Here is a 13,471-nt window from a genome sequence, read left to right as displayed (position 1 = left end):
TGAAGATGATGGCTTAAAACTTACATGAATGGCATTATAAAATGGGGGAGGATTGAAATCGCAAACCCTAAGCCTAAGGTGGATACCCAGACATACTGAATGCCCGACTAGCCTCAAGGTCCCAGCAATTGTGCAGAGACTTAATGCTACCCCCATTGACATCTCTGCACAAAATATTCTCCTAGTTTTCTGGACAGCAGCAGGATGGGATGGAGGGGAGCTTAGTAGGAGATAGAAGGAAGCCGGCCTCCTGATATACCCCTGCTTGAGACCCTAAACCTCAGCAATTGAAGGAGATCAACAAACTGGAATGCATTCAGAGGAACATACCCTCCAACATCCTGGTGATAAAAATCGGGACACGAGCCCATCATCCATCATCAAATTTTCCCCTTGAAGGGGCAGATTTGTGTGTGTGTCCCCAACACACACACACACACACGCACATGCCTTGCCTGATTTGGACACCACCCCCAGCCCATCTTCTGCCTTCCCCTCTGCACCCATGTTTGCCACTCACCCCCTTCACCCACCTGCCCACTCCCCTTTCCCAGCTGCCAAGGACCCTGCTGAACTCCAGCCCCATCTGCCTCCTGCATCCCTCCACTCCACTCCTTGCCTCCCCCAGCCCCTTTCTAGTGAATGCTCCTGGTCACACTGCCTCCCTTGCTTACCAAGCTTGAGCTTCCCACCTCCCTCCAACTATCCCAGCCCTACCAGCTGTCTTACCCCCCTGGGAAGACAGTTGTCCTTTCCAGCAACAGCATTGCACACATCCTCCGCCTCCACTCCAGCAGGGGAATGCCTCCATGAATGTCCTGAGAGAACAGGGGCACTTGAAAATGGGGGGGGGGGGTGAAGGCCCAAACGAAGGTGGTGTGGTGGAAACCAAGGAAAAATTGGAGGAGATGGGAATGTTTAACCCAAAGAAAAGACAAAGTCCCCATCTACACCAAACAGTCTGGTTTGCATACGTTTTGGATTACAAACACGTCAAACCCGGAAGTGCGTGTCCCAGTTTGCAAACTTTCTTTTGTATTACAACCCTTTTTTTAAATTATGAACAATTTTTTGGGGGGAGGCCCCATTGGCGAAAGCACGCCTTGGGTTACAACCTGATTTGGTTTACAAATGGACCTCCAGAATGGATTATGGTTGTAAACCAAGGTACCACTGTACCTTTAAAGCAGTGTCATACCACTTTAACCAGTCATGGCTTCCCCCAAAGAATCCTTGACTCTGTTGCCTGTTAAGGGTACTGAGAGTTGTTAAGAGGCCCCTATCACCTCACAGGGGTCTTAAAAAAACCTGCAATTCCCAGGATTTGTTGGGTGGGTGGTTGGAAATAGCACTTTAAATGTTTGGTCTGAAACTTCAAAACAGCAGATCAGGTGACTCATTCTGAGTCAGGAAACCACTTGCCCTTCTAAACCTGCTCCCTTTTGTGCTTAGATGCTGCTGTTTTGGCTACTTAATGAGCAATGTCATTCAAAGCCTGAGCATCAGAAATGGAGGAGATGATGCATATATGCTTATCCAGCTCTTCAGCTTAGGGGACAGCCATCTAAACCAAACATCCCAGCATCCCAGCTGACATGTTTTGACACTGCTGATGTTGTTCTCTAGGGTACCCACTGCTCCCTTCCTCACCCTGTGCACGTTTGCTGGATCAAGCCCTTGGTAAAAAGAAAACACGACTGTCGTCTCCAACGTAATTAGCTAATAGGCTTCCAGTTCTCTTGCTGCTGAATCACTGCTGTCTGCATTTTCCTGATGCTCCCTGGTCCCTCTGCAGCCCTTAATGGCTTTCTCCATCGCATCTTTAGGCTTCCTCTGTGCAACTCCATTTAGCATTCAAGGAGCAGCCTAAGAGCTGCTCATGTGACAAACTCTTTGATTAGCCATATATTTTTTTTTTCCTGCTCCAATTTACTAAGACATGAGATGATTGATAATCATTTTTGCCAGAATTGTTCCACTGGAAATGTATGAAAGGGGTGACAGCGATGGTGTGTGTTGGAGTGACCATTCCACACATCACATGGGGGGGTACCTTTGTGTGGTCGCACACAGCCTCCTGATCTCATAAGGTGACCCCCTGGTAGTTCAGGACTGGCATCGCTTTGCCAGGCAGGATGCCAGGGGTCTCCGCCTACCCCAGCCTAGCATCCAATCCTGCCTGGGGAGGTGTAGCCATGGGATGGCCAGGTAAGGGGAGGAACTTTCCAACTCAAGGGGAGGTAAGAAGTTGAATCTTACCTCCAAGCACCAGTTGGCATCAGAGCTTCTGCCACCCTCCACACCCTCATTCATGTTGAGAGCCAGTGTGGTGTAGTGGTTAAGAGCGGTAGACTCGTAATCTGGGGAACCGGGTTCGCATCTCCGCTCCTCCACATGCAGCTGCTGGGTGACCTTGGGCTAGTCACACTTCTCTGAAGTCTCTCAGCCTCACTCACCTCACAGAGTGTTTGTTGTGGGAGAGGAAGGGAAAGGAGAATGTTAGCCGCTTTGAGACTCCTTCGGGTAGTGATAAAGCGGGATATCAAATTCAAACTCTTCTTCTTTTGCAGGTTAACCTGTTTCCCACAGGAACACAGGCGCTGCTACGTCAAGGTCGCTGTTGAAGGGCCGGAAAGGAATTTTCCTGCATAGGCAAGTTTTGCCTTTCCCGTAGCAATACGTCACAACTTTGGCGGTTTCAGGCCTTGGGCAGAATACTTTGGCGATTTTCCTAGAGGGAGGGGCATGAGGCAGAGACCTCACCCCCTTGCGGCAATAAGATTGGGGTATTGGGGGAAGCATTGACCATACCAATAGGTGTCATCGCTTCCCCCTTCCAGCGGTGACAAATGGGGGGGCTCTCTCTGCTTGAACATATGTTCTCCAGAGCCAGCCCCAACCCCCATACATTTGGATAACCCCGAAGCCTCCCAGAACCCCCGCTGGGGACTGGGGAGGAAAACGCCCAATGCCTGAGCCAAGGTCTCCCTACATCTGAATCTTAATAAAGTTGTGGCCAATTTGAATCCCATAGCACATTGTCTTGTGCCATTATTCTGCTCAGGGGGTTGCCTGGGGTTTGGGGGACTCTGGCTGTTCACGCAAAGGCAATTGTTTGTTATTTCTAAGAGCTGGTTTACACAATTACTCCCCAGAATCGAAGAGCCATGGTTAGCACTGGTCCTGTGCATCTTCATCTGTGACAAGCGTAAAGAAACTCCCATCATCCCTGATCATTGGACATGCTGGCTAAGGCTGATGGGAGTTGGAGCCCAACATCTAAGATGCTACAGGTTTCACACCGTTGTTGTTGTTGTTGTTGTTGTTGTTGTTGTTGTTAATTTGATTTTTATAATGCCCTTCATTTGTAGATCTACCAAGAAGGCCCTCTGCCTGGTTCCCTTTAACCTTACTTGTCACAATGAGGGCACTGCCAGAACGCCCTCAGTGCTGGATCTCAAGGTCTGGGCTGAACAATGAGGGTGGAGATGCTCCTTCAGGTATACAAGGCCAAAGCTGTATGGACGGGAGCTGCTTCTCATTTTTTGATTGATGCTTACCCTACTTGCTATTTAAAGGATTTTTCTTCTTAAAAAGCCGTCTTTCAAATCCAATAATAAAGTAGTTTCCAAAAAAAGAAAGCAACCAGGGATACAGTTAGTTCTAATGAAATACAGCTCCCCGTTATCTGAAAAACGATGCTGAGAGGAATTTATCAAGCTAGCTAAGGAAATGAATAATTCATTTCTCCCATGTAGATAGTCATTTTAAATAAAGATTTCGCTCGCTGATGAACGAGTGTTTGTAGATGCTAGCATGTTTCTATTACACAAATCGGGGGGGGGGGAGGCATACATTCCCCCCGCCCTCCGTTTACTGGTCTTCATTCTGAACATTCAGATATATTCTCCATAACTTCCTGAAGATTATGGTCACAATCTGACAGGAACTTCTGCAACACAAAACGAAGGGAATATGAACAAGGGTCTCTTTAGCTTTTCATATACATAAGCAGGGACTAGTGCTGATCCCATTATCACACTAGCAGTGCACATCTATGTAACAATTTACAATTGTTTGTAACTACTTACATTTTTACTATGTAACTACTTACAAACCTACATCCAGGCAAGTGAGTATAGGATTGCAGTTTAAGGATCACCAATGTCAGGTCTGGCTTCAGGTCACCTTTAGTGGGACCCCACATTCTCCCCACTGACATATCCATTGCCCATTTATTTCCCCCTTCTTCGGACCCAGTCCACACAACTGCCCAGAGGAGAACGAATGTGAAAGATTCATGTCCTCTCTCTTGCCACTGATCAGAGAGAGTAGGTGAACAGAGAATGTAAGCAAGGAGGTTCTGGGGGTGAGCAGTGCCCCTCCAGCAGCGTACAAGCCTTGGCAGCTGACGAATAACGTCTACCTCCGACACTAGCCCTGACTCATTCGTGGCCAGATTAGGTAAGATATTAGACAGACCTTATAAAAAGACATGCAGATAGATTTTGATTCAGATCATTACACTAGGATAGGGAAGTCCGTCCCCCCGGGTGCCATTTTCCTTATGAAAATTATCCCCTGCCTTCAAGCTGCAATATGCTCCATTAGAGAAAAATAATCTGAACTCATATGTGTTCTCAAATGTAAAATATAAAAATATGCTAAGCAATAAATAGCAATTTGGTGCAGAGTTTTGTATGGGGAGAATGTAGTGTAGGGAGAGAAGGTTACCCCTCTTTCACAGATCCAAATCACACACACACAACACAACATTTGCTTATCTTTTTCTGAAAAACATAAAGGGGTGCATTCAATGTAGAACTAAGGCAGGCATGTCCAAATTTCATTTAGGGGGCCTAATCCAGCCTTCCGGTCGATTTAATCCAGCCCCTGCGGCAGTATATGTATTGGGGTAAAAGCTCAGCAACTTCAATCCTAAATAAAGCTCAACAACTTTGGGTAAAAGCCCCAGGTGGCGCTGTGGGTTAAACCACTGAGCCTAGGGCTTGCAGATCAGAAGGTCGGTGGTTTGAATCCCTGTGACGGGGTGAGCTCCCGTTGCTTGGTCCCAGCTCCTGCCAACCTAGCAGTTCAAAAGCACGTCAAAATGCAAGTAGATAAATAGGAACCACTACAGCGGGAAAGTAAACAGCGTTTCCATGTGCTGCTCTGGTTTGCTGGCCACATGACCTGGAAGCTATACGCCGGCTCCCTCGGCCAATAATGTGAGATGAGCGCGCAACCCCAGAGTCGGTCACGACTGGACCTAATGGTCAGGGGTCCCTTTACCTTTTTATATATATAAAAAAGCTCAACAACTTTGGTCAGCTCTCACGCATGTTCACTTTATCAAATTTGGCCCCCTTTGGGCACCCCTGAGGGAATGTTTTGTCAGTGCAAGGATTTCTCCTCACAGAGCATTATCCCTCTCTCTTCCCCTTCATGTGTCCCCATGTCATGGATTTTCTCTGATCACTCAGTAGCAGATTGCGGGGCGGCATGGGGTGCACATAGGGGAGGAAAGCGGGAATCCCCTTTTGCTAGGGCTAATCCTTGCACTGTCACAAGAATTTAGTTGACTACCACCCAAAGAGTTGAGAGAGCTGACTACTGAACTCCAATGCCGTACCAACCAGATATGGCTGGTAAATCCACAGCCACAGTCCCAACATAAATCTACTCCATGGCTAGATGTGGCTAAGAAAAAGAATCTCCTATCAGCACCAATGGAGACTTTTTTTTATGATGCTAATTGCAAGGGGCAGGGATTTCCACCAGGATCGTGGCTAGAGCAGGAAGGGATAAATCTCCTTCCCATATGTTCAGTCCCAATGAAAATTATCCCTGTATCTGTAATTAAACAATGGGGGACAGGGGGTACCTTTGCATGGTACATTCCCTGCTACATATTAGCATTATATGTCATTTGGGTCGATTTATCAGGAAAAAACAAATATGCCCCCAGTAAACAGCCTTGGAGCATATGCGCTTGCAAGTTGTGTTCATTTCAATAGTGCTTCTGTTGTAGGAGTTCATGACAGATTGTTCCCTTAAAATCTTTCACACATTAGCGATCTGCCAATGAAAAGGATGGGGAAGATCATTCATTTGTCTCAGACAGGACCGTTCACATCCGTTTTTCAGTGATGCCTCCCAGATTCAGATGTCTGGCAATTAGGTGGCAATTGGCATTCATGTGCTCCCCTGATCTAACGAGTGTGTTAAATACTTTGCTTCTATTTCTGTTCATTCAGCACATTGCCATTCCAAGAGGCTCGGCTGCATACTGATTACTGCACCTCTATTTTTGAATGAAATAATAGCATCAGTCTATGTAGTAGTACACTTTGATCTTGGAGCTCATCTGCCTGGGTTTGTATTCTGATTCTCGGGGGAAGGGTTTGTTTTTTTCCCCCTCTTTGAATGAAATAGCATTATATTTTTGTCCAATGGGTTGGGGGGCAGAAACTCTTCCAGGCATGGTTGGTCTGAATCTTCAATAGAGCCCATTCTAGTAGGGCAAATGCATAGCTCTGCCTCTCCTCAGCCAACCCCCACCTACCAACCTCTTTACTACGACTAGTCTACAGGGTGATACTAGGTATCCCCTTCTACTCCTCATAGAGAGGATCCTATGCATTTTAGAATCCTGATAATCCACGATACATTTGATATTCCATCGATACATTTGCTCTCGAATTTTCCAAAGGAGAAACACTGTTCTAGATCTGTGGGTGTTAAATGCTTGGGCTTAATAAACATTAAAGGTAAAGGTAAAGGGGCCCCTGACCATCAGGTCCAGTCATGTCTGACTCTGGGGTTGCGGTGCTCATCTCGCTCTTTAGGCCGAGGGAGCCGGCGTTTGTCCGCAGACAGCTTCCGGGTCATGTGGCCAGAATGACAAATCTACTTCTGGTGAACCAGAGCAGCGCACGGAAACGCCGTTTACCTTCCCACCAGAGCGGTCCCTATTTATCTACTTGCACTTTGATGTGCTTTCGAACTGCTAGGTGGGCAGGAGCTGGGACCGAGCAACGGGAGCTCACCCCATTGCAGGGATTCGAACCGCCGACCTTCTGATCAGCAAGCCCTAGACTCTGTGATTTAACCCACAGCGCCACCTGGGTCCCACTCTGCGGTGGCCGGGAAACGAACCCAGGTCAACTGCTTGGAAGGCAGCTATGCTCACCACTATACCACCAATGCATAATAAACATTAGTATTTCATTAAAACTGGTGACAATAAACAAGGTAGCAGTGGCAAAAGCAGTGTTGGGGCGTATGAGAGTGCAAGAAGGAAAGGGTCACTGCCCAGAGATCTTTTATGAATGCATTTCCCAAAAGAGAGCATTGTCACCCATTGTTTCAGAGGTAGGCCACACTAAAAATGTAATTACGGTAAGTCCACCAAGTGGGAAGCAGCTCTTCAGAGGACCAGCATGGTCAATGATCACACATGGTTGAAGTTGTAGTCCAGCAAGATCTGGAGGGGCTACATCTTTCTGTGTGTGTGTGTGTGTGTGCAGCCTATATCAGCTGGTTGTCCCATTGAAATGCACGTTTCATCACTATAGAATAATTTCTATTATGAGTTTTTTCCTCAGCTGTGAAGGGGGTCTCACTGAAATTGCTATTTTAGAATGCTTCTGTGCAATACTGTGTGTGTGCGAGAGAGAGATATGTCAAGTTCTTGCCAACTCTCCGGCGCTCTGTTTAATGCAGCTGCTAGCTGGAGCCAACATCACAGAAAGAAGCTACAGGCACTTACATGTTTAGCCAGGAGCAACAGAAAAAAACCAGCCATTTAGCAAAAGCGTAGATTTGATTCCAGCACACTGTGCCTTTTGCCAGCTGCCTTAGAAAGGATGCCTGCCATTGGCCTCCAGTTCGCATCCCCAAGCAATATATTTGCATAGGATAATTGTGCTTAGGGGCGAGTGAGTGTTCCGGTCCTTCTGTATTCCCATTAACAAGAACCTTCCTCAGGGACTCTCCATGAGGATTAAGTAAAAGAGCATTGTCCCCATCCCATCAGATTTCAAATCACCCTACACACACACACACACACACACACACACACACACACACACACACTTTTAAAGGGACAGTGTTTGAACAAATGCTTTTAATGTGCAGAAAGATTATTATTAATAATACAGTTATACAGAACCTACAAAGTGTGATGTTGAGTTGTCAGTAGCAAATCAACAGTTTGATTTTTTCAAAGATAGTAATTTCAATCCTTCTTTCAAGCAAAGGCATGCTAGATGCTAAAATCATTAAATTGTGCTAAGAGAATATTATAGAGCCAAATAGCTGGCCAAAGTTCTCCTTTTTTTTTGTCCTAGGCACAAGCACTAAATTCTCCTAAGCCGTTTAGTAAAAAGACTCCAGTTTCCAAATACTTTGGTTAGGCAGTGCACTTCTAATCACACTTTACAACATGCCATACTCTGTAATCCCTGTTGCTAAATCAATTTCCCATACAACACTCTAAAGTATATATAAAAGGGGGGGGTCACTCATTACTCCCTTTTGACGTATGATCTCTTCCAAAGTGATCCAACAGCCAAGATTCAGTGCATTTCCTTTGGTTCTTTCTTTTAAAATATGGCTTTTTGATGCTGTTCCATCTTGGATTTCCAGTATCTTTGTAATAACAATAAAAATTGTGAAGGTACTACACAGGGCACCTGAACAATATATTTAATAAACTCCCTGGTGAAAACTTGAGCAAGGAAAAAAGGAGACTGCATTTGCTAGCTCTTTTCATGTTTGAACTGAATCCTCTGCTTCCTTGCTGTTACTTTAGGTGTTAAACAGAATTATTCTGACCTCTACAACACCCCTGGAAATTTAAAATCTCTCGTTTGGGTTCAATGAAAAAATGCAAGGGTGTGTGTGTGAATAAAAGAATCATGCCAGAATATTCATCATCATTCTGCTGGACCATACTGAAAATCTCTGTGTATTATGCCTATTTTAATCAGTATAAACTAGTGTCTAAGTTCTTTTGAATACATACAAGCTGCATATGACCAGTGCTTTTTTCTGGGGGGACGTGGGGGCAGTGGCAGAGCTTCATGCGGGGGTGTGGCGCCCCACACGGGCGGGGGGGGGGCAGCCACTATGGCACCCTGCTGGGATCGTGCTGCCGGGGTTGGTGCGCTCCCCCCGCACTCCTCTTCTTCCGCCAATGGGGGTACACATACCCCTAAACATTTTGTGGATCTAAGTTTGGCCTCATTGAGGGGCAGTATTTCAATATGAGTAGGAAAATGAGAGTACCCAGTGCTTTTTTTCTAAAATAAAATGTTTAGGGCAGGGGTCAGCAAACTTTTTCAGCAGGGGGCCGGTCCACTGTCCCTCAGACCTTGTGTGGGGCTGGACTATATTTTGGGGGGGAAAATATGAACGAATTCCTATGCCCCACAAATAACCCAGAGATGCATTTTAAATAAAAGCACACATTCTACTCATGTAAAAACACCAGGCAGGCCCCACAAATAACCCAGAGATGCATTTTAAATAAAAGCACACATTCCACTCATGTAAAAACACCAGGCAGGCCCCACAAATAACCCGAAGAGATGCATTTTAAAGAAAAGGACACATTCTACTCATGTAAAAACACGCTGATTCCTGGACCGTCTGCAGGCTGGATTGAGAAGGTGATTGAGCCGCTTCCGGCCCCCGGGCCTTAGTTTGGGGACCCTGGTTTAGGGGTACTCTTATTTTGACTCCAGAAAAACCACCATTTTATAGTTCAACTCAGGAAAAATAAATAGTAAATGGACAAAATTACAGAGATTCACAAAAACACACTGAGAGTACCCCTAAACATTTTTTTTAAGGAAAAAAGCACTACATACAACCAATTGCAGGAACACGAGTTATCCTTGTTACTCCCCACTGAGTGTACAACCATTTTCCAGTCTAGAAGGACACACACACCACACACACACACACACACACACACACACACACACACACACAACAGGGAAAGAAAATAAGATCCCAGCTCTGGAGCATTCCTGCCTAACTACAGAACAGCCTTATGGGCTAATACTCCTGCCTGCTTCTCCCATGGTGCACTGTTGGCAGACTCTGCTCTTACATTTGTGACACTACAGGTAAAGCTGTGCCAAGACAAGATGTAAGATGCAGTGGTTAGAGAGTAAGACCAAGGGATCTGGGTTCAAATGCCCACTTAGCCAAACAGTTCACTGTGCAGCTGTGTTTTATCTTTCATTTTTCTGTTGTGAGCCACCCTGGGATCTGTGGATGAAGGGAGGTATGCAAATTTAACAAACAAATAAATACATTTTGGGATGGCTACTGCCTTTTACCCTGAGCTACCTCACAGGTGGCGGTGTGGGTAAAAGGGGGGAATAGAGAGCTACCACCCTCTCATCCTTGGAGGAAGGATGGAATAAAAACATAATGAATTGGTAAATAAAATGCCAATAAGTGCACTTGACCGCTAATCCTTCTCATACTTTGAAATTGACTTGTGACACCATTACAACCCAAATAACTGCCCGAAGGAAATGTGCTACCTCCACAGATGGCTCTGAGCACAATTCAACAAATGTTTTAAATCGTTTTAACTAGAAAAAGCCGAGTACACAAAAGAGATCAGCAAAGGCAATACAAAGGAGGCAACCGTTCTAATTTCCCTAACACTTGTTGCAAACATGATGGAGTGTAAATAATCAGCAAATGTGCAGCAGAAGCTGAGCAGGTCACTTTCAATAATGTCAAACTCACAGCAACGGCTCCATTCAGGGGCAGAATAGTTCACCACCTGTTTTGCTCGTAAGTATTTGCATGCAGCCAATTTGACTTTCTTTGGTTTCCCAGGTGGGGGGGGGAGAATGTTTGTTTTACATTACAGCCATTTGTATGTGGAAATCAAATACCCTTTCTTCAGAAGAGTCTTTGACCAAAGACAACTCCTAAGACCAAATTCATATCTGGTATATCTTTACAAACTAGAAAGAAAAACTGCCGCAAAAATTTCAGTTGTGCAAACACTTCCTAAGCTCTATTCTCTTTATTATGTGCTGTGCCTATTTTCTTTTTAAAGCAATTTTTATTGCAGTTTTATAATTGCAAATTCCATACATCACATACCAATATCCAATCCTACCTTGCCGTTACATTTACAATCTTCTCCCTCCCCACCCAACTTCCCCTTCTGGTTTGTTACATTGTTTGTTATATTTTGCGTGTATATACCGTGTTTCTCCTAAAATAAGACATGCCTATAAAATAAGCCATGGCACGATTTCCATGCGTTTAAAAAATATAAGACATACCCCGAAAATAAGCCGTAGTGCTACCGTATGTGAGCTCTACTTGGTGAAGAGGACAAAAGTGGCATTTGCGGTGGAGAGGAGAGGAAGGCACGAAGAAGAAAAGAGGAGCGATTAAAGATGCTGCCTCATGAATGACCTCCGTGTGCGTCTCTTTCTCTCCCCCTGTGCGTCTCTCTCTCTCTCTCTCTCTCTCACACACACACACACACACACACACACACACACACAGCCCACCTCTCGCTTCTCCCCACCTTTCCCCCCTTCCATTCTACCGGTATGTGCCCAGCCATGAGTTGCTTGTTGATTTCCTCTTGATGGCCGAGACAGAGAGCGAGGCAGGCAAACTGCAGCTACGGTAGGAAAGTAGCGAGCTCTCGCAGACACGCGGGTGGTTTTTTAAAAACTGACATCCCCTCCCTTCTCGTTTTGCCGAGAGACCCGGACAACTTGCATTCCTAGGCTTCAAAGGTTATGCATATGAAAGAGGAGATTAAGGAGATAGATAAATTATTACCTTTTATCATCCTATTATCACCTTGCCTTTGTCCTGAAAGCTAGAAACCTTATGGTAGCCATGAGATCTGGGCATCAAAGGAAAGTACTTAACAGCTATTTGGTAAAGCCAATTGTGATCTCAGGCAGCATCTGGCTAATCAGTCCTGAGAGAGAGAAACGTGATTTCTGTTGTACAGCATCTGTAAAATTCATATAAAAAATCATTTCCCTGTTATGATCCAGCCCCCGAATAAGACATCCCTTGAAAATAAGCCATGATGTGTTTTTTTGAGGAAAAAATAAATATAAGACGTGTCTTATTTTAGGAGAAACACGGTATATTGTTAGGTGTTGTTGAGATATCGTACTCCATGTTTAAACTCAATAAAATTGTGAAAGTTGATTCAAATCCTAGTTGTATCTATTTTCTACTTGATGTGCATTTGTTATTATATTTATCATGGCAGCAGCATGCAAAGTGCTTTACGGTGTACAAGAGGGCCAACACAGCCCTTGGTGGGTGGAGAGGAACACTGGGAAGTTTCATGGGGGTGCCTGGTTCACCCCCCCGGCACCTCCCATGCTATTCCTCTGCCTCCATGGGCAGATCTCCTACTCCACCCACAGATTTCTCTGTTTGCCTGCAAAGGGGAAGGTCACACACTTGGCCCCTGGAAAGCCAACAATAGGTGGAGTCTGAGCCAATGATAGGCAAAGCCAGCTAATTCTGCCCCCCCCATCTTCATCCCTACATGTGGCACAAATCCTCCAAGTGTCCCTACTTTCCAGGGACATCCCTGATTTAGAGAAGCCATCCCGGTTTCTGATTTGATCCCAGAATGCCCCACTTTTCCTTAGGATGTCCCTATTTTCATTGGAGAAACATTGGAGGTTATGGAGTTATCTGACCCCTGAGCCATGTGAAGGCAATCTTGTATAGGGAAGTTTTTAAAAAAATGTTTAATGTTTTATTATATTTTTATCTATGTTGGAAGCTGCCCAGAGTGGCTGGGGCAACCCAGTAAGATGTGTGGGGTATAAATAGTAAAATGACCATTATGGAATGGGACATCCCTATTTTCATTGGAGAAATGTTTGAGGGTATGGCCTGGTTGTGAGTTGAAAGGTGAGCAGGTGGGGCTGGCCAAGGGCAAACCAAGGTTGGTGGGGGGCAATGCCCCATTTACCCTAATGGATGGGCCTCTGCTGCTCTTCAGGAAAATAAGTGACCAATGTAGCTCCGCAGTTTCCATCCTAAAATCTCAGGATATACCCTCATTCTAGAGTGCCTGAAATAAATGGATGATCATTTTTACTCTGCTCCTTACTGTATGCAAGAAACTGGCAAACTAAGCTGAGAAATCTGTATTGAATGCAAGACATAATATTTTGAACAGTTGTGACTCAAGTGGAACAGGAGTTGGTAGACTTTTTTTTGAAAGTGAAGTGTTTAGTTCAAGCCCAGATGCTGCTGGTTAACACACAAGTTTCCCCCCCACCCTGTACATGTGCATTCCAAGTGGTGCACCATTGAAATCAGCCAACAAATAAGCAGCTATCCTAATTTTAAAAGACATCTGAAGGCAGTCCTGTTTAGGGAAGCTTTCAATATTTAATGCTGTATTGTTTTAATATTCAATTGGGAGCTGCCC

Source organism: Zootoca vivipara, chromosome 11 (assembly GCF_963506605.1).
Source record: "Zootoca vivipara chromosome 11, rZooViv1.1, whole genome shotgun sequence".
NCBI classification, from domain to species: Eukaryota; Metazoa; Chordata; class Lepidosauria; order Squamata; family Lacertidae; genus Zootoca; species Zootoca vivipara.
The sequence above is the reverse complement of the archived record's forward strand: the minus strand, read 5'-3'. Positions refer to the sequence as shown.